This window comes from Hesperophylax consimilis, chromosome 25, assembly GCF_061612785.1.
Source record: "Hesperophylax consimilis isolate HC1 chromosome 25, BYU_Hcon_1.0, whole genome shotgun sequence".
NCBI classification, from domain to species: domain Eukaryota; kingdom Metazoa; phylum Arthropoda; class Insecta; order Trichoptera; family Limnephilidae; genus Hesperophylax; species Hesperophylax consimilis.
Window position 1 is genome coordinate 3,709,915 of NC_142860.1, and position 20,421 is coordinate 3,730,335.

The 20,421-nt window shown below is 33.2% G+C and overlaps 1 long non-coding RNA gene across 1 annotated transcript in view; it reads left to right on the top strand.

Moving 5' to 3' along the window:
* Positions 1–20,421, top strand: part of LOC149411444 (uncharacterized) — a 192,327-nt gene that overhangs the window by 66,347 nt on the left and 105,559 nt on the right. The gene's annotated exons all lie outside the window — the stretch shown is intronic.

The following is a 20,421-nucleotide window of genomic DNA, read 5'->3' on the forward strand; positions in this document are numbered from 1 at the left end:
TGGAGCAACAGTTACGGAGAATGGATTGCGCTATCGAGAGATGATTAGTGATTTTTTATTGCCAGAATTAGATGGCATTGATTTGGTTTACTACGCTACGTGCCACACAACAAACGAAACCATTGATCTTTTACGATTGAATATCAAAATAACACTTCTTATTGGAAAACCCTGTACTTCATTGAATTCTTATGTACATATTATCACATGTGTGTAAAATCCCGGGCTTATAATTCATTCAAATTAATTATTAAATTATAGTAATTATCAAAAATATCTTTCCTTACCTGCTGATTAAAAAAATTAAAAAATAAACAAAACAGTTTAATAAAGACGTTTTTTGCGTCTGAATTTAAAATTTATGTACGGCAAATTTGTGTTCCAACGTAAATAGGTCGTAAAAGTTAAATTTAAACCCATCAAAAGAGAGTTTTCACAGTAAGGAAAGCATGATTATTTTTTAGTAATTACCATTAAGTCACAAATAATTGCCAAACTTGACTACTGTAATCGCCCATGTTTTATAATCTTAAACACAAATGTATATAGTAACACTTGAAACTCAATACTTAATATTTACTAAACGTTCAAAAGAAAAATTGTTTGGTTAAGTATTTTGGCCTCAAATCAAATTTTTATTTTGTATGAAAAAGGCCGCACAACCCTTAAAGAGATGACGACGTGTGAATACGGTACAATGCAGACCATCTCCGAACATGTGGTCGAAGAACGTCCGCTGCATGCATTCCCCGGCGGGATCGATGATTTTCACAGGGCGACGACTGGGGCCCTAGACTGGCTCACTAACATAAAAGTTCCCCTCTGACCTTCCCACCTTACGGAAGAAGAAGAATAAATTATGTGGAAAATTAAATGCCGGGTTTTTCTCTCTTTTTATTATTTTTATCTTGGTTTATAGCTTGGTCCAGGTCTGTTCTTAATTTTTCAAGGTACTCTAATATTGCTTAATTTTAATGGAACATTTTTAAAATTCTAAAAAGTACTTATTTCTGAGTGTTTCAAATATTTAAAATGAGAATCATGTTCAAAATTCCACGATTTTAATATTTCTTCAATCCCTCCGAATTCCACAGCAGTTTGAATTCATAAAACATGAAATGCGACATCCATTTCAAATTCCCATCCGCCTTAAACCGTACCTACACCGGTAGATGCTGCGCCGCGCGAATTATTGTGGAAATGTGGAATTGTGGAAAAATATGGAAATGTAGAATTGTACCTCCATGTTTTTGTAAAGCAGCCGCAGTCACGAATCTCGCATACGTGATGTTATCCTTCCACAGATTTTTTTCCACAGATTCTGTTCCGCAGAACACGGGGAAGCAATCTGTGGAAAGTTATGGTATTCGAGAGTCTAGTGAGCGAATTCGGGAAATAAAAGAAATTATTGCATTGGAACGTATTTTCTCACTATCCTCTTCCACTTTTTCTTCACTTCATAAGATTTCGAATGGTGAGCCATGGCGACGTGAAATTTTTGAGCGGATCTTAATAGCCAGATACGTCTCAAGTCATCAAGTGTAATATGTATAAATATTTGATTTGATATTTCCAAGGTCAAAAGAATTATGGTAGTTTATTTTTGGGGAAGGCCTGAGAAGACCCAAAACGCATAGAGCATGCCTTATTACGGAGGCAATTGAAATTTACAAAAATCCCATTAATATAAATCAAGATGATCGAAAAAAGCTCAATAGTTCTTGGCAGTCGGTAATTAACGGCTACATCAAAACAAAACGCTGAAAACCATTAAAATTATACTGTAATACCAGCTATTAGAGGATTGGAACTAGCAACACTGTATCGCATCTTCACAATCTTCGATTACACTTCTGCCCTGATGATGTACAGTATCCGAAACTTCGGCTAAAGAAGTAACCGACAGTAGGTAGCGCAACACGGTATAATACCCCAAAAAACTACAAAAACTTTTCTGTATTACTTATTTAATTCATATTATGTGTACAAAATTGTACATCCTACCGTGAAATATAAGGGCGTACGCCAACGAAAATGGTAACTTTAAAGTATAAAAGAGTTTGTATTATACAAGGTAAATAATGTTATTACTTTTATAGTGTATTAATTCCACAAAACCATGAAATGGAATTCTGCAAATAATTTGCATATGGTTGGACCGAACACGAGGAATGAATTTGCATGAATGTTCCAGCAATATGTAAATTTAATTTTTACGGTCAGGATGAGCATTGGTTGTAAAACGTCTCGAAGTTATTAGATTTAAATGTGATGCGGTGGGGAACAAATTAATTCTAATTATGCTTATTCAAGTGCCTACCTTAGTTTTTACGTAATAATACTCGATTTAACCAATTCTATATATTAATTCCTAAAATTAAATTTGGACCCGCGACCTCTGTACTATATATCTAATACATAGTGCCTATATTGGCGACAAGTTCCACGAATGGTAGATGCTTAAAGATCACAATTCAGAATCTAAACCTTTCAAATGGCATCACCAGCTGTGTTTATTGACCAGCTCTGGTAGATCAGATAGGCTGATGCTTCACAGCCTTCGTATTATCCATTATTTTGTATTCCTTTAATGATTTGAGGATGCTAGAGACCGGCTGCCTCCGTGCATACGAAAATTTTCTGTATAACAGTAAACATTTAAAAATCCGACTGTCATAAAAATAAATTATCTTACTTTGAGATATTTTCTTTTATATGGAATCCGCACAAATTATCATTGAAATTTCTAGAGAAATTATACCCAACAACCTTGTTTTTTGTTAAGTTTTTTTAGTTTAAAGTAGGTATTTATTTGTTTTGTTTTGTTATGTTTTGTTTTGTTTTGTTTTGTTTTGTTTTGTTTTGTTTTGTTTTGTTTTGTTTTGTTTTGTTTTGTTTTGTTTTGTTTTGTTTTGTTTTGTTTTGTTTTGTTTTGTTTTGTTTTGTTTTGTTTTGTTTTGTTTTGTTTTGTTTTGTTTTGTTTTGTTTTGTTTTGTTTTGTTTTGTTTTGTTTTGTTTTGTTTTGTTTTGTTTTGTTTTGTTTTGTTTTGTTTTGTTTTGTTTTGTTTTGTTTTGTTTTGTTTTGTTTTGTTTTGTTTTGTTTTGTTTTGTTTTGTTTTGTTTTGTTTTGTTTTGTTTTGTTTTTTTTTGTTTGTTTTTTTTTTGTTTAGTGTAAGAGTTCACTCTCTTTTCTTCATAATTGATGTAGTCAAGTTGTATAGTTTTGGTCCTAAGAATGACAAATGTCTTTGCACGAGGTATTTTTTGGTTGTGCGTGATACAATTGGATTTCTCCGTGAGTGACGGGTATCGTTAGTGTTCAATAGAAGGGTGAAGATGACGTTGTTTATGAGTATTTAAAAGTAATTTCCTCACGTCATGTACAATGGTATAACATTCAAAACTCAAAACTCTTGTAGTAATTAATGTAAGTAATGATTTTTGAGCTTTCGCTAAGTGGTCTTAAACAGTTTTTGCATACCCAGGTGCCTAAGGATGCGTAGTCTAGTAGTGATCCACAAATAGCGTCGTATGTAAATGAGTTTCATTTTTTTACGTAGAATGTTTCCAATTGGCAATGTGCGTAAGCTTTTTAACCTTTCTAGTGACTAGATCTATGTGTTCTTTCCATCTCAGGTAGTTTTTAGTATATATTTTATACTCTTCACGCAATCTAATTTATAGCAATTACAACAAGGTTAACATTTCAAATTTAAATAATACTAGCGTAGACCCGTGAAAGATTCCGAGCTAATCTGAATTTTTGACAAATCAATACAAATTTTAATTGACAATTAAAATTATTTTCGGTTAAAATATATGACTTAATTGCTTATTTGTTTTTTTAATCAAAATCAGTTCCAATTATGAAAATGACACTGATTTTCAAAGCAAGATATAAAACGAATAGACAAGTATACGTGCATATTTAATATTGAAACAGATTTATGATAAATTAACATTCCAGTTCCTACCCGTATTGCATGTTCCCTTCTGTTTGTTCCGTTGAAAAAAGAACACAACAGCAAAATTTATATTGTTTTAGGTTCGAATATTCTTCATCGTTGAAAGTTGCAAATTATTTTGCTCCACGTAACAATTAATCTCTTGAAAAGTCCGAAGAAGGGTGTATATTATCATCCCCAAGTTAAATAAGTTAAATAATGTCGTGTGATGATCACAAAACAGCTCGGATTGTGGAAAGACCATGCTTATTAGACGTACATCTATGAACTAATAATAGTGCCCACAAAACCTTCCATAAATCACCAGAACTTCCAAATAAAACCAACATCATTCACAAGGTAAGGGCCTCCTTTTCCCATTCTTATTTTTCTTAGTGATAAATAAACCCGATCGCTGATTCTTTCATTTTCATTAAAAATACAGTCCATTACAAGTACCAATCTTCGGTACAAAACAGTGCAAATCAAGAATAAAAATCTCACTGAAATAGGTCCAACAAAAAACTAAAAATATATTAAAAACAACATAGAAAGCAAATAAATAACTTTAGTCCATCTCAGCACAGGACTTCCTAGTGAGGAAAACTAAGAAAAACCATCACTATTCTTTAATTCACCATCATATTTTGTAGTTCATTGAACCAGAGTTAGAAATTAGTAATTTGATGATATTGGAAAAAATGATTTATTCCAATAAAACTGGCAACGAAAAATATAACTGACGGTAAATTGAACGGAAAATTACATAACTCGGTGTGTTCTATTTTAGATATAGGTTAATAAACTAAATGAACGGAGTTATTTTGAGGGATGGATTTATGGAGGAAAGCGAAGCCTTTCAATAATGGTAGGAGGTTAGGGGTGTGTTTTGTTAATTATGTATGAACTATAATTTAGAATATAAACGGAGGGAGAATACGTGAAATATTAACTGTCTCAATTACAAATAACTAACGCATAATAATAGAACATTCACAATATTGAATGTCAATGTAATTATAAACATTATATCATTTTGAATTAATTTTTACAACTATTCTTGCTACCCGTGAAGAAACACGGAATGTAATGTAACTTGAAAAAATGAAAACGGTGATAATATTTTGATTCTAACCTGTTAATAATGCCTAATACAATAACTACATTTGGACACAGATTCTTCAGATATTTCGCACCTAAACTAAAATATTTATATTTTGTTCCTGTCTAAAACCCAAGTTATTATATACATGTAAAAGCTGTTGAAAGAAAACAAAACAAATTCTTACGTTTTATAAATTTTTAAATAGACATTCTTGAAATTATGTTGAACTACAACACTGTTAAATTATATGAATATGCTCACATTGTAACACAGAAGAATGTTCACTGACTTGGTATTTCTATATAAAATTCTAAATGATTTTGTTGAAATTCCTGTATTGCTAGAATTGATAAGCTTCCGGATTTTACAATTTAATACTAGAAGTCAGCATTTATTTCAGTGCAGAAATTCTGGGACTAACTACCATATGTGTTCCTTTTTGCCCAGAATACTAATGGAGGGAAACAATTATACCAAGTCAGTGGACATCTTCAATTTATCTTTAAACATATATAAAATGTTGTTAATGAACCAATTCAGTTATGTACAATAAATAATGTGTATTTCTTATGTAAAAGCCCACAAAAAAGACGTTAATTAATAAATAAATTAAAAATAATCTACCCGACGAAACAAGACGAATCAATTCTTTTAATCAATTTAAAATAGCGACTAAACAATGAATATTGAACAAAGCTCATGCAATAACCGGTTAACTCACCTCACAAGTCTAGCATATTTCGTATAAAATTATTATACGATAGACGATTATATAAACTCGTTTGATATATTATTGGTAAACCATAGACAATGTACGAATTCATTTTATTCACATTTCTGCCTAAATTCAAGTTCGCCTAGTGACTGGCTCTGGTGAGGCAGGCTATACCCAACGTATACCTATAAGTTTTATCTCTCTATTACTGTGCCATTATACGTATATTTTTCATATTGCTGTTCTTATAATATCTAATGATATCTTGAATAGTAAGAATGTTTGTTATCCTGTTATGTTTTTGAGATAAATAAATAAAATTAAAATAAACATTTCAAATAAACACCAACAAATAATCTTGTTGTAGAATATCTTATTAAAATATGTAGGTAGGAACTTTATTATTTTTTGTATTTCTTTGGCATTCACTATGTAACAATTTCTAGACATTTTTTGTTTTTTTTTTTAATGAGTTTTATTATTCACATTGTACATTTGTTACTTATAAATTTTTATTTTTTATTTTTTTATTATTATAAAAAAAAAAATATATATATTGAATGACGAAATGCGTAAATACTAGAATTTTTATGAACACGTCTTTCGACAGTGTGATAATATATTCGTCATTTACTAAAAGTTTATCAGAAAATCTATCAAGTTATTAACAAATTTATAAGACTGCTCACGCCTATCCCAAATAGTGGTGGTTCGTACTCACAAAAATGGTTTGTGTGTTAAAAACATTGAAGTCTACGCGAACAGAATGATAGCAATTTTGAATTTTGACCTTCTGGTAACTATCAAACTCGAATCTAGCTCGAGCTGTGAACTAAATAGGTGCCATCTCAGTGCGACAAATTAATGTATTGTATCTTCGGAAATTTTTGCCTCGCCGAAGAGTTCCGAAGCATTCATGAGCGCTGCGTATGTTTTGGAGAAATGATCAACATTCACGATCTGCGTTTAAAGATTATCGATGTTCCAAGACTATATTTCTCGATTAGCAATATGAAATCCGCGAGTACCACGTGACTTATAACACGTGATGCAAAGAACAAAAGCTCGAGCCGATTGAATTTAACTTTATAGTTTATATTTTATGGTATTACTGCTATTTGCTTCGTTTTTTGGCAACATTATTATTGGTAGGTATTTATTATTTTTAGATTGACTGAGTGCGTAACTCCGACGCCCCTTATCTCTTGCAGATACCCTTGTATCTTTATTGCATTAAGAGATATGATAAACACAAAATTATTTCCCAACTTTTTCTTCAATTGCTCACTTTTCCGGTCGCTTCAGTCCCACAATAAACCCCTATTGGGGATACCATATTCCTTTTGGCTTCAGAAGTAGACCGTAGTTGGATTGTGCGATATTCACTTTTGTTTTAACCCAACTCCATTTCTTTGCAGAGAAATACGTGGTATTGCTTTTCTTTGAAACCTACGTGACTGGTTCGATTACAGTTCCGCTTACTAGTTGTTGTTGGCCAAATTAGCCAACATCCGTTGTGCCGGCCGAATATTAGCCAACATCCGTTCAGAAATGGCGTGAGATGAAGAAAAAGGAGAAGGAATAATGATTCCTGCATATCTTATAATAATATATTCAAATAAAATAATATTGGTCCTTCGAGCCGGATATTAATTTCACGAATCACTAGGTTTTTGCGGAAAAAGATTTCTGTTAATGATTTCATTGTCTGTTTCAAAGTCTGTATTTTCCTTTATTCTGGGTATCTGAATCGTATTATACCTTTATATATCATACAAACTGCCAGAATCCGTAGTTTAAATGTCGGAATATTATATATCTCATGAGGAAAATACTCGTGAAAAATGCCGGGAGAAAACATATATTCAAAAAAGTATGATTGAAAATTTTAACAGACAAGTGGGTATTTTAATGCGTTACAGCCTATCACAGAAATGACGTTGAGAGCTGAAATTTATGACAGAAAACTTTCTTATTCGAGGGATTAAATAAGGTTTAAATAAGGTGTTGTCAAGCAAAGTCACATAAATATTTTAAAAAGTCCGATTTTATTCAAATTTATGTCATAAAGCATTGCTCCAATGTCTGAAATTATTAACTTTTTGTAAAACAAGTTACTTAGAAGATTACATAAAAACTTCTACAATAACGTGTCTAAAATTATTTGATTTCTCTTGCCTTATGTAAAAAAGTTTGTGTGTGTAATAGTTGTTCTTTTTGTATGTTTCAATGTAAATCATCAACACAAGGTTTGTAAATAAAACTATTTACATTATTACCACGCAATTTTTCGCGTTCTTGAGGAGTACTTATGTATTATGGCGATCAATAGATTCTCAACGTGTAATTTGGCTTCTTTACTTCGCAAAATATAAATGATGTTTTTTTTTTTTTTATATTAACTCCACATAGGAGGCCCTGAAGAAAATTATTTCCCTCAGGGCCTATTTCATCTTTGGAGATGCTGTGTGGAGGGTCTTTTTGTGGAGAGGAAGGAGTGAACATGGGTCTTGAAGAGTCCTATTTTGTAGGAGGGAGGAAACACAGAGGCCGGGCCGTGTATCCCGACTACGCACCGGTGCCGAAGGGATCAATGACGCTAGTTCCTCAGAGCATCTTCCATTGTAATACTGATAGAACAAGGACAGCATACCTACCTGACGCCTGTGCTCTAAAGATTGCAGTCCGATAGTTAAGATTGGGGAATCTATCAAACGGACCGCCCGTTTCTGCACAGAGTCAAGGGTTTTTTCAGGTATTTAGGGGTTCCGGACCAGAGATGGCTGCCAAATTCGACAGTAGGGCGCACTTGCGATTTGTACAGGGTCAGCAGTTGTGTACTATTAAAGTATCTGCGGGCCCTGTACAGTACGCCCAGTTTCTGAGAAGCCAACTTTACTCTGGCTTCGATGGAGCCCCCGTACCTGAGCTGGTCACTTATAGTTATACCAAGCATATCAATGGAAGGCCTGTTCGGAAGATTACTTCCGTTGAAGGAGACTAGATTATCATTTGGATCCCTTTTATACGTAATCAGACAGGATTGGGTCTTTGAAACATTAAATTCGACGAGATTATTTTTACCCCAAGAGAAAATACTCTCGAGATAACCGTCCATTCTCTGCTTCAAAGCCCTCCGAGCCTTTGGAGTTTGTGTGCCCTTTGGGGGCTTGTCAAAAAAAAAGCTATCATGAACTAAACTGTCATCCGCGTAGCAAAGAATCAGTGCACATGTCAAAAGGTCATTGATGTGCAACAAAAACAAAGTCGGAGACAGAACCGATCCCTGATGTTAGACGCCCCAAGCATCTTCTGCGTTGTTGATAACTTTTGTGCCACTATCAAAAACACATAGAGTACGATTCACCCCACTCTTAAAATAAAACCGTAAACAACAATGTTTTTCGACGGTAATACATGTATTCTAAAGTCTTTTAAACTTTAAAAACAAAAAGAAATTTTTGGTTTGATTGAGGATTGAATCTAACTACTTAGAAACTAGAGACAACAACTTTACCAAACTCGCCAATCGGATTGGACCGAGATTTATTTCGTATATTATAAAACTGCTGTAATGTCATCCGATTTCAGATAAATGCCTATATGTCCGCGTGTGTGTGCGTCATTGCCACCAAAACTGCTCGAATGCATTGTCATCGACAACGGCTCTTCAGCTTCAGTAGTTTCAGCTTGATCAGATGTCGGAAAGTGATAAATAAATAGTATATTTGCTTCATGTTCGAGTTCCTGAGAGAAAGATACTCTCATTGTCACCCTGGTGTAAGACCACGATTCAGAATTGAAACGTTACTTGAAATGACTTTGGCCGTACGTGGTGCCCAGATCTGAATAGCTAGGTACTTCCCCACCTCTCTCTTCTGCACCTTCCTCTTCCCCACATTCCTTTTCACCATCTCCTTCCTTCTCTCCCCACTTCTTTTGGCCTCACAACATTCCCCAATCGGGTATCCACTAGTCTCACTGGCTCCAAGTTGTTGAAAGCGGTTAGGACTCTTGTGTTGTTTTACATAAAACAATGACTACAGAAATAATCACATAATAAATTTATATAAACGTAATATAAATGGAGTTGATTATATAAATCTCATTAAATTGGCATAATTTTCCACTTGCCGCGCCGGCGGCATAGGAGCGAAATGCCTTCGTATATTTTGATGAAAAAACTCGGCATATCTCCGCGTTGTTATGTCTGCCAAGACAAAAAGTGTAAACAACGTAAGACTTTGAAAAGCGGTGTCTTTTGAATGCAAACTATTTTTCTATGAACATTCAGTCTCAAAGACAAATGTAAGATTGTGATATTTTTTTTCGTACTTATATTCCTTACAAAATGTATGATACAATTGGATTCCCTCTCGAACGGAAGATGTTAAAATAGCTTACATATACTAGACCGTATTCGACGCTGATACCGCGAAGTGATTATTCTTGATAATCTCTTAATAGTAAAAAAAAATAAAGTCGCTATCCGCGAATGTCTGTTTGTGCGCTAGTTTTTCTAACCCACTCAATTGATTTTGCTAGGGTTTTCAGTTAAAGAAGTTGTTCCGGATAGTTTATATGTAAAACATACAATATATTTTATTTATAAAAAGTAAAGAAAAGTCTCCGAGTAACGCCGAGTACATGTCATATAGTCTAAAATTAAATTTTTGATATTTTTAACAATTATCAAAAAATCCTAAAAAATTGTAATAAAAAAAAAATGTTGTGGCTCCGGGGTTCGTCACAAAATCTTTGATTAAATAAAACTCCGGCTTCAACAGAACACTTGGGCATTTAATGTGATATATTGACAATGGGCTTTGATATCTTATAATTAGCAGGCTATTGGAATGAGATGGACCCCGACCTTGAGGTTCCCACCTTATTTATAACCCAATCGGTCTCTGCAATACTTGACAGCTAACGCCATCTATGGGTAACAAAATGTACTACTACTACTGCCATCTATAGGTACGCTCTTATATTAATAACAAGGATGTCGCAATCATCTAGTGTAATCGTAGCTTCACTTTTGCGAGTCGTAATGTACGTGTTCGGTAGGTACGTGCCTAGCAACATCGGTTATTCATTTAGAAACATCTTTCAACTATCGTTTAAAAGATAAACGAATTATATATGTAGTGTACATTCAATATCATTGGAATTGCATTGTTGACCGAGCGCGGAGAAATAATAATAATTATACCGGTGTGTTTATTTATTTATTCATTTTAAGGAAATCGACAGTTTACATTTAATCAGTTTGTACACAAGTATTATATAGTAAAATAAAACCATTTATGGATTTCCTCCTTGTGACTTTACCTCTACTGAGACAGCATAATATGGAATAAGTAATTAAAATTTGTTAGGAATATGAATTAAAAATATTATACAAAACGAAAGATCATATAAAAAAATTTACAAAATAATACATTTATAGCCATGGAGAGAGGTTTTAGATATAAATCAATTCATAATAGAGATATAAACAATAGAGACAATAACATTATTCACAAACCATCAGATAAATATTCTTTTATGGACCTTTTGTGTATGGTAAGTTTGCAACTGAAAATATCAACCTTGGATAATACGCTATTGTAATTATTGCATAGTCTGTTCAGGCAAGAATTCTGCTTAGAGTTCGTTTTGCTTTGATCAACTCTGAACAGGACACAAGATCGCGTTGAACGCGCAGGTACATTGAATGGAATCTTATTTAGCAACTCTGGGCATTGAATATTATTGTTAACTACTTCATATAGGAATAGTGCATCCTTATGATGCCTCCGTATACTCAGTGAATACTAATGTGTAAGCCCGGAACACGTTGTATAATTAACAATATTTTTTGCGTAATTGCGGGTCACCACGGCTGCTTTAAAAAAAGTTAAGATAGTCTTCAATCGCAAAAGTTACAATTGTGCTTGGCCATTGAAACGAAAATATAAAGGTAACAGGCACGTTGTGCGCCATTGTGCGACATTACACAATTAGAATCATCCATTGTAAAATTTAAACGGCTATAACCACGAGGGTCGCCATTGCAACAATCTGGAAGGGAACCAACATCGGGTTGTTACAATTGTAATAATAAAAGAGATAAAAATTTCAACATTATATTTATTACTACATCGTACAAGAGCAAGAGCAAGAGATATCTAAATTAACATAATAAGAGTTAAATCCCAGGGCGTTAGCGTGAGATCGAAGATCTGGACGCTCGGATAATAATTAAAATTGGTAGCAAATTAAATAGGTATGACAAAGTGTGTAACAAAATATTCTAATTATTTCCCAATTAATAGTCAATTTTTTCCCAAACACTCTCGTCTATTTTCCATTCCCTCCCAACTTAGTTCTGTTCCGTAGCATTCCCCACAGAGATGCCATACTTCTAATAGCTAATGGAGTTGGATCCCTTGTTCACATTACATAACAATTAATGTTCAAATTACACAGACGGTATGCAGCTAAGCAGGCCTATTAGAATGCTGGCATTTGTACCAAGCAATCCGAAGAATTTTTGCAGATCTGCTGTGATTTGCTACGTTACAATTGCTTTGCAAGCACATACGAAGTAAATTTTAAACTCATTCACGAACGTTCTCTTATCTTGAACCTTGTATATTTCATAAGATGACAATGGATATAAGGACAAATCAAATTGCAACCATTATAAATCTAGATTTTTATTCGATAATGTATATTGAATACATTAGTATCCATTGATAGTATACATGAAATTGTGTAAAAATGTCTATGAGTGTGTTTATTGTGTGGTGTTTCTTTGGGTGTATGTAAGCAAATGATATAAATTTATGCCTTTGTATTGTAGTTACTTGTAATTTTATACTTTTTTATCTATTTTTATTTTTTTTATTGATTTGGGGACCAAAGATCTACGCATGTTCTTGAACGGTTAACAATATTGAAAATTTTATATTTTTAGAAATATTTCTGTTATTTACCCCTCCATTGACCTCATAAGAGAGACCCTGTCTGTGCAGTGTAAAATAATATAACTATTTTGCCACCCTTTTGGGCAGCGTTGTGAGGCGGGTTAAGGTAGGGGCTGTAGGAAAGAATTTATGAATGCGGGTCTTGAAGAGGCCCAGATTATAAAATGAAAGAGGAAAATAGATACTGATAACTTGTAACACATACGAGCCGACTTGTCGTCAACTTGTCGAAGAAACGCCCCGTTCTCGTGAAGCTATCATTAGCGGTAAATAGGGGTTTCGCAGATGCTGATGAACCGGAGATCAGGGCTGCTTTGCTCATTACAGCAGGCTCCATTAAAATACCTGTAGAACAGACTCAGCATGCTTATATTGCGTCCATGCATTAAATATAGCAATCGGTATGTTAACTACCGATTGTCGATCAAACGGACCTCCCTCTGCCCAGAATGAAGTTGGTTTATCAAGTATTGGAGGGCTCATGCCCAGAGGTGGCTCCCAAATTCAACTGTGGGGCGTGATTGAAATTTTTTCAGAGTTAGCAGCTGTTCACTATCTACCAATGCCTCTACAAGACCATTGTATTGAATGACCAATGACCATTGAAGAAGCAATATTTTTGGCTAGTAATAATACTCGTATGAAGAAGCACAATATTAATTTCGCATGTAACACGGAAATATTTTTTCTTGGAATACAAGGCAATACAGCTGAAAATCTTTTAGTTTTAATTACTGTCTCAGCAACAGCAAACAATTTGTCGTGTTTTTTTTTTGGCCGTACTAGATTTGACAATTTTTTTTAAGAATTAGAAAAGACAAACAGACTGCTTAGAAAAAGTTCAAATTTAAATACAATGCTTTACTTGATGTTGTATTTATGATGTCACCCGGCATGTATGTGAGATCAAGTATATTAATCGTTTCACGCTTCTTTATCATAATATTATATTATTTACTTTCCGTGTCACGTCAAGAACACTGCTTTATCCTATTCAGCGAAGGAAATTGGCGGAATTGTCTTTATTGTCTGCGAAAATGGAAAATTAAAAAAAACGATAAAAATGCTTGCAAGTTTTCCCTGAACACTAGTTGTAGAGAATGGCGTTGTTATAATTAAATGTGCCTCTTTCATGTTAGAGCTTTTTAAAATAGTGGATGTTAGAGCATGGTAAATAAATACATTTTTCTTTCAAGTGTTTAACGTTGTACGTTGTTTTTAGAAAATACAGAAAAAAAGGTAACAAGATTTAAACAAAATGTTAAATTTCTTTACACGTTGTAAGAAACTATTTAGTGAGCTGGAGATCGCGGGATCAAATCCCGGCCAGTTAAATTTAATTTAATTTTGTTCACTATTTGATTATTTAAAATAAAATATTTATTGATTAACGCCCTTTCCCGGGGCTTTTACATATGAATATTAAGAATTATAGATTATTTATTATACATAACTGAATTGCTTCAACATTTTATATTTGTTTAAAGATAAATTGAACATGTCCACTGACTTTGTTTCCCTCCATTAGTATTCCGGGCAAAGAGGAATACGTATGGTAGTTAATTCCAGAATTTCAGCACTGAAATAAATTCTGACTTCTAGTATTAAGTTGTGGAATCCGGAAGCTTGTCAATTCTAGCAATACCGGAATATCAACTAAATCATTTAGAATTTTATATAGAAATACCAAGTCAGCGAAAATTCTTCTGTTTGACAATTAAAGCATATTCATATAATTTATCAGAGTGTGGTAATTCAACATAATTGCTGGAATACCCATTTTAAAATTTATAAAACGTAAGAATTTGTTTTGTATTCTTTCAACAGCTTGTACATGTATATTATAATGTGGGTTCCAGACAGGAGAATTGAACTCATGTTGACTTCTTACATAGGTAAAATATAACAATTTAATACACTTATCGTTAAAATTTCTGATTAGAGTAGTTATAAATCCCAAAATTTTTAAGAACTTGTTAGAGATTTCTGTTTTGTGGTTAACAAATGAAAGATTTGATTGAAAAGTATAAACTATACTCTCAGTATCGCCCTGATGTAGTACTACCATCAAGAAATTAAAAGTTGTTTGAGATAGCTCTTGCCGTTTTTGGTGACTAGATTTGAATAGCCTCAAAACATACCCCATTCGGGGATGCTATAGTCTCATTGGCCTTAGACGGTTGAGAGCAATTTGGACTCTTTGTGCGGTTTCATATAATTTATTTTTTTAATACAAAAATCAAACAAACTATTTTCGGTTGTCTGTGATGTGCAATTAGTTATTCCCGCGTGAAATCTGAATCAACGAACAATTACATTTGTTTTAAATTTAAGTGTCATTTTCGAAATTGGAACTGAACGGGGGAAAAATTAAGAAAAGCGATAAAATAAGTACCTACCTGTTATTATAAACGGTGTCCGGAAACTCGTAGAATGTACGAGAGGAAAATCGATTGACAAATCTACATCAAATATGGAGTTGAACATAACTTTTTTATTTATCGGGTTCAGGTACCGCCGCCCCGGAAATATTTATTGGATAACAAACCACTCTTCCATAGGTCACCGTTAGTTTGGTGATTTAGCAGGGGTGCCCGGGATCATTGGATAAGGGGTGTTCAGGATGCGCCTGCCCACTAGCTGCGTGACGTGCCAGATCGGGAGAGGCTGCTTTCAGGAGACTATATTCACATGTCTTTCACTCCTGGACACGCTGATCCACAGATTCCTTACCCAACCCTTATACATTTTAAGATTATAATAAAATATATCCCTTGGTATTTTCACGGTTCAGCGCTGGCCTAATATAATAACATGAGTAAGTTCAAAAGCAATTAATATTTATATATTTTTTTAATTCAATTTCGGAGGAAAGTTGCATAGCGGTAAATAAAATTTTATACCAAGAGGAGATCCTGTACCAACCTATTTCTACTTGAAACTATTGAATTTTTTTTTATAATCAACGGCTAAATGACATTTAGAGTCACGAAGTTATTAATGGCGCTGTTTAAAAGAACATGTTTTTTACCTGTCACAGGTGAAATCTACAGAATTTTGTTATAAAAAAACACACGCGTATTTGAATGCAATGTTGTGTCATAATTTCAAAGTAATCAGTGAATAACTTTCAGAGATTCAAGATGTTGAATAAACGAACATTTACATTTTTATTTATATAGATAGATAGATAGATCGATTGTAGCCTGAGATCGTGGTATAATTGTCCCAATAATACATTGTTTTGCCTTGCTCTAATGGTAGGAAAATGAAAGTGAATCAACAGCGCTCCAACTTATCATACATTTTTTTTATAAAAGTAAAAGATCAAAAAATATTTTTCTGAGACCTGTTTTCGACAATTTAAATAAATGCAGAAAAAATAATAATTTGTTGATTTTAAGGGAATTCCAAGATTAAAATAAATTCACCTCAGAAATTTGTGTTGGACTCTTACAATGAAATTAATAACTCAACCTCGGAATAACATTACTAACCACAAAAACTATAATCCAATAGAGCCTATGAAGGATATTATATCTGCTCAAATTTTTTCGTTGGCCTCATTCAATGATATTATTCCCTCAACCTCGGATTGACATTACTAGCCACAAACACTATACTCCAATAGAACCTCTGAAAGACAGATTTGTCAAAATTTGTGATGGATTCTTTCAATGACATTATTCCCTAATCTTCGGAATGACATAACAATTCTGAAGGATAGATCTGTCCAAATTTGTGTTGGACTCTTTCAATGATATTAATCCCTCAACCTCGGAATGACATTACTAGCCACAAACACTATACTCCAATAGAACCTCTGAAGGATGGATTTGTCAAATTTGTGTTGGACTCTTTCAATGATATTAATCCCTCAGAGCCTATGAAGGATAGATCTGTAAAATTTTACGTTGGACTCTTTCAATGATATTAATCCCTCAACCTCGGAATGACATTACTAGCCACAAACACTATACTCCAATAGAACCTCTGAAGGATGGATTTGTCAAATTTGTGTTGGACTTTTTCAATGATATTAATCCCTCAGAGCCTATGAAGGATAGATCTGTAAAATTTTACGTTGGACTCTTTTAATGATATTAATCCCTCAACCTCGGAATGACATTACTAGCCACAAACACTATACTCCAATAGAACCTCTGAAAGACAGATTTTTCAAAATTTGTGATGGATTCTTTCAATGACATTATTCCCTAATCTTCGGAATGACATAACAACTCTGAAGGACAGATCTGTCCAAATTTGTGATGGATTCATTCAATGGTATTATTCCCTCAACCTCGGAATGACATTCCTAGCCACAAACACTATACTCCATCAGAGCCTCTGAAGGAAAGTTCTGTTCAAAATTGTGTTGGATTCTTTCAATGATATTAATTCCTCAACCTCGGAATGATATTACTAGCCACAAACATTATAATCCATTAGAGCATCTGAATGACAAATCTGTTTAAATTTGTGTTGGACTCTTTCAATGATATTGATCCCTCAACCTCAAAATGAAATTAGTAGCCTCTCACACAATATTCTATTGGAGCCTCTGAAGGACAGTTCTATACTGCGGACATAGGTGATTTATTCGTCGTTGGAAGGAAAATTAATTATTCTTCTAAGTTTTGTTTAAAATATTTATTCTTGATTCGACAGATAAAAAAAGGATTTTTTCGTTGACAGTTGAATGTTAAGAAAATATGAATATTATTTAATTGTGTAAACGGCATAAAAAGTGAATTAACATTTTTCTTACTAAATTCCATACACTAAAGGAAAATGTTTTCTTTATTTCGAATTCTTTCAAACTTCTGGATGTTTTGAGTCTAAATATTTTTGGTAAGATATTTTGCTAACATTCTCATGTTTGATATTAAAATTTTATTGAAAGATCTCATGAATAATTTTGTTTAGTTTCTGAAATGGTATTTCTTTTAATAAGAAATAAAAATCACATCTAATGTATGAACTTGGTCTTACTAACTACAAAGTATTTCGTTGCGACAGAAACGTCAGATCAAGTTCCAAGTCAAGAGGTGGAGGAGTTTTAATTGCAATAAAACAGAAGTTGTCAGCAAGAAAATTAACCACGAAACACAATAACATCGAACATATTTTTGTGCAAATAACGACTCCTCTCGAGAAAATTATATTTGGAACGGCCTATCTACCACCACTTTCTGACCCTCAGTCATATAGAAACCACTGTCAAGACATCGAAACTATTTCATCAAAATATCCTCACTCGAAAATTGTTATTCTTGGGGATTATAACTTACCAAACTTAATATAGAAAGCAAATAACTGTGGTCTCATCATAAACGAAAGTGAAAACGATCGTGCACGTGAAATTTTGGACATGGTAAACTTTCTAAACTTTCTAAACTTTCATCAACATAATTTTATATATAACAGTAACAATCGCTTATTAGACTTAGCTTTATCAAACTATCCTAAAATGTCTGTTGAACTCTCAAATGATCCACTTCTACCTATAGATAATCATCATCCTCCCCTATACATTAAATTAAATATGACATGTGATAATGAAAGGAAACCTTCACAAAGCGTCCTAAACTTTAAACGAGCCGACTTCGACTCAATTAACTCCCATTTCTCAAATACAGACTGGTCTTTTTTATCCGATGAAAGCGTTGATGAATCGTTAGATAAACTTTATTTATATTTTTCTAATACTATTGAATCCTATGTACCTTTTTACACACCAAGAAGCTATACCTACCCGGTTTGGTTTTCATCAGAGCTTACAGCCTCTCTTCAGCAAAAAACGAGTCAACACAAAAAATTCAAACAAAGTAAATCCATAAATGATTATATAATCTTTAGCGAAACTAGGAAAAAATGTAAAGATTTTTCCAAACAATGTTACAAAATGTACATAACCTCTGTCGAGGACACTGTCTTTAAATCCAAAAATCTTTGGAAATTTCTTAAAAAAATGAACAATGAAAACACAGACTACCCGCCAATAATGCATATGAATGGAATCAGTGCAAACAATACACAGGATATTGTAAACCTTTTTTCTTACTTCTTCAAAAATGTATATGATGAAGACACTCCAGATGATAAAATACCCGAATACAAATTTAATATGACCACAAACTTAACAAACTGCCAAATCACACAAAAGTGTTGCGAACAAAAATTACTTTCCTTAGACACTGACAAATCCGCTGGCCCAGACAACATTCCACCAATATTCCTCAAAACATGCTCTAATACATTATCTAAACCACTTACATTACTATTTAACCGTCTCTTGTCCCTTGGACATTTTCCAGACCGCTGGAAATCTAGCTTCATTACACCGATCTACAAAAAAGGAGACGATACTGACATAGCTAATTATCGCCCCATTTGTATACAGTCAGTACTGCCAAAGCTTTTTGAATCATTGGTCCTTGATGAAATCTATCCCAAATTAATAAAATTAATTAATCAAAAACAGCACGGTTTTATCAAAGGAAGATCCACCGCAACTAACTTAACGGTATTTCAAAACTTCATTATACAATCATTTGCAGAAAATAAACAAGTCGACTGTATATATACAGACTTTTCGAAGGCATTCGACAAAGTATCCCATAAACTACTAATCCAAAAACTATTTGCTCTAGGAATAAGGGATAACATGCTAAAATGGTTTAGTAGCTATTTGTCAAATCGTAAACTGTTCGTTAAAATAAAATCTTGGATGTCGAAAGCTTTCCGGGCTACCAGTGGCCTACCGCAAGGTAGTCACCCTGGCCCGGTTTTGTTCCTCATTTTCATCAATGATATAACCAATTACTTCAACGATGTCGAGGTATTGCTCTTTGCAGATGACGTCAAACTATACAAGAAAATAACTGATATAAATCATTGCCATATACTACAGTCAAATATTAGTAAGTTTAGAGATTGGTGCGTTCAAAATAATTTATTTTTAAATGTAGTAAAGTGCAAAACCTTGACTTTCTTCAGAAACAAAAATCCTGTTTTATTCGAATATTCCATCAATAACATAGCTTTAGAAAGAGTCACGGAAATGAGAGATCTTGGAATTATTTTGGAAGAAAAACTAAGTTTCACCAATCATATCCATCAAATTGTGAACAAAGGTATGAAAACACTAGGCTTCGTATTAAGAACAACTAAAAACTTTAATTCTTTACAAGCCATTAAACTATTATACGTATCTCTAGTAAGAAGTCTAATTGAATATAACTCAGTAGTTTGGTCTCCATCTTATAAAATTCACATTAACAACATTGAGCGAATACAAAAAAAATTTCTACGTTTTATAAATTTTAAATTAAATATCCCTGTCGAAGACTTAAAATACAATTTCTTATTAAATACTCTAAAAATACATACATTAGAAGATAGACGTAAAATAAACGATTTAACGTTCTTATTCAAAATACTTAACTCTAAATTCGACTGTTGTGAACTCCTGCAACTTATAAACATACATACACCCACAGTAACAACACGACAAAATACAATATTCTACAGCAGCACACATAAGCGTAACTACATTGCCCACTCTCCGATACAACGACTTCACACCATGGGAAATCATTACTTGGGTGATGTTGACATATTCAATACCAACTTGGCAAGTTTTGTGGATCATTTAAAACATTTATTTCAACAATACTCCTA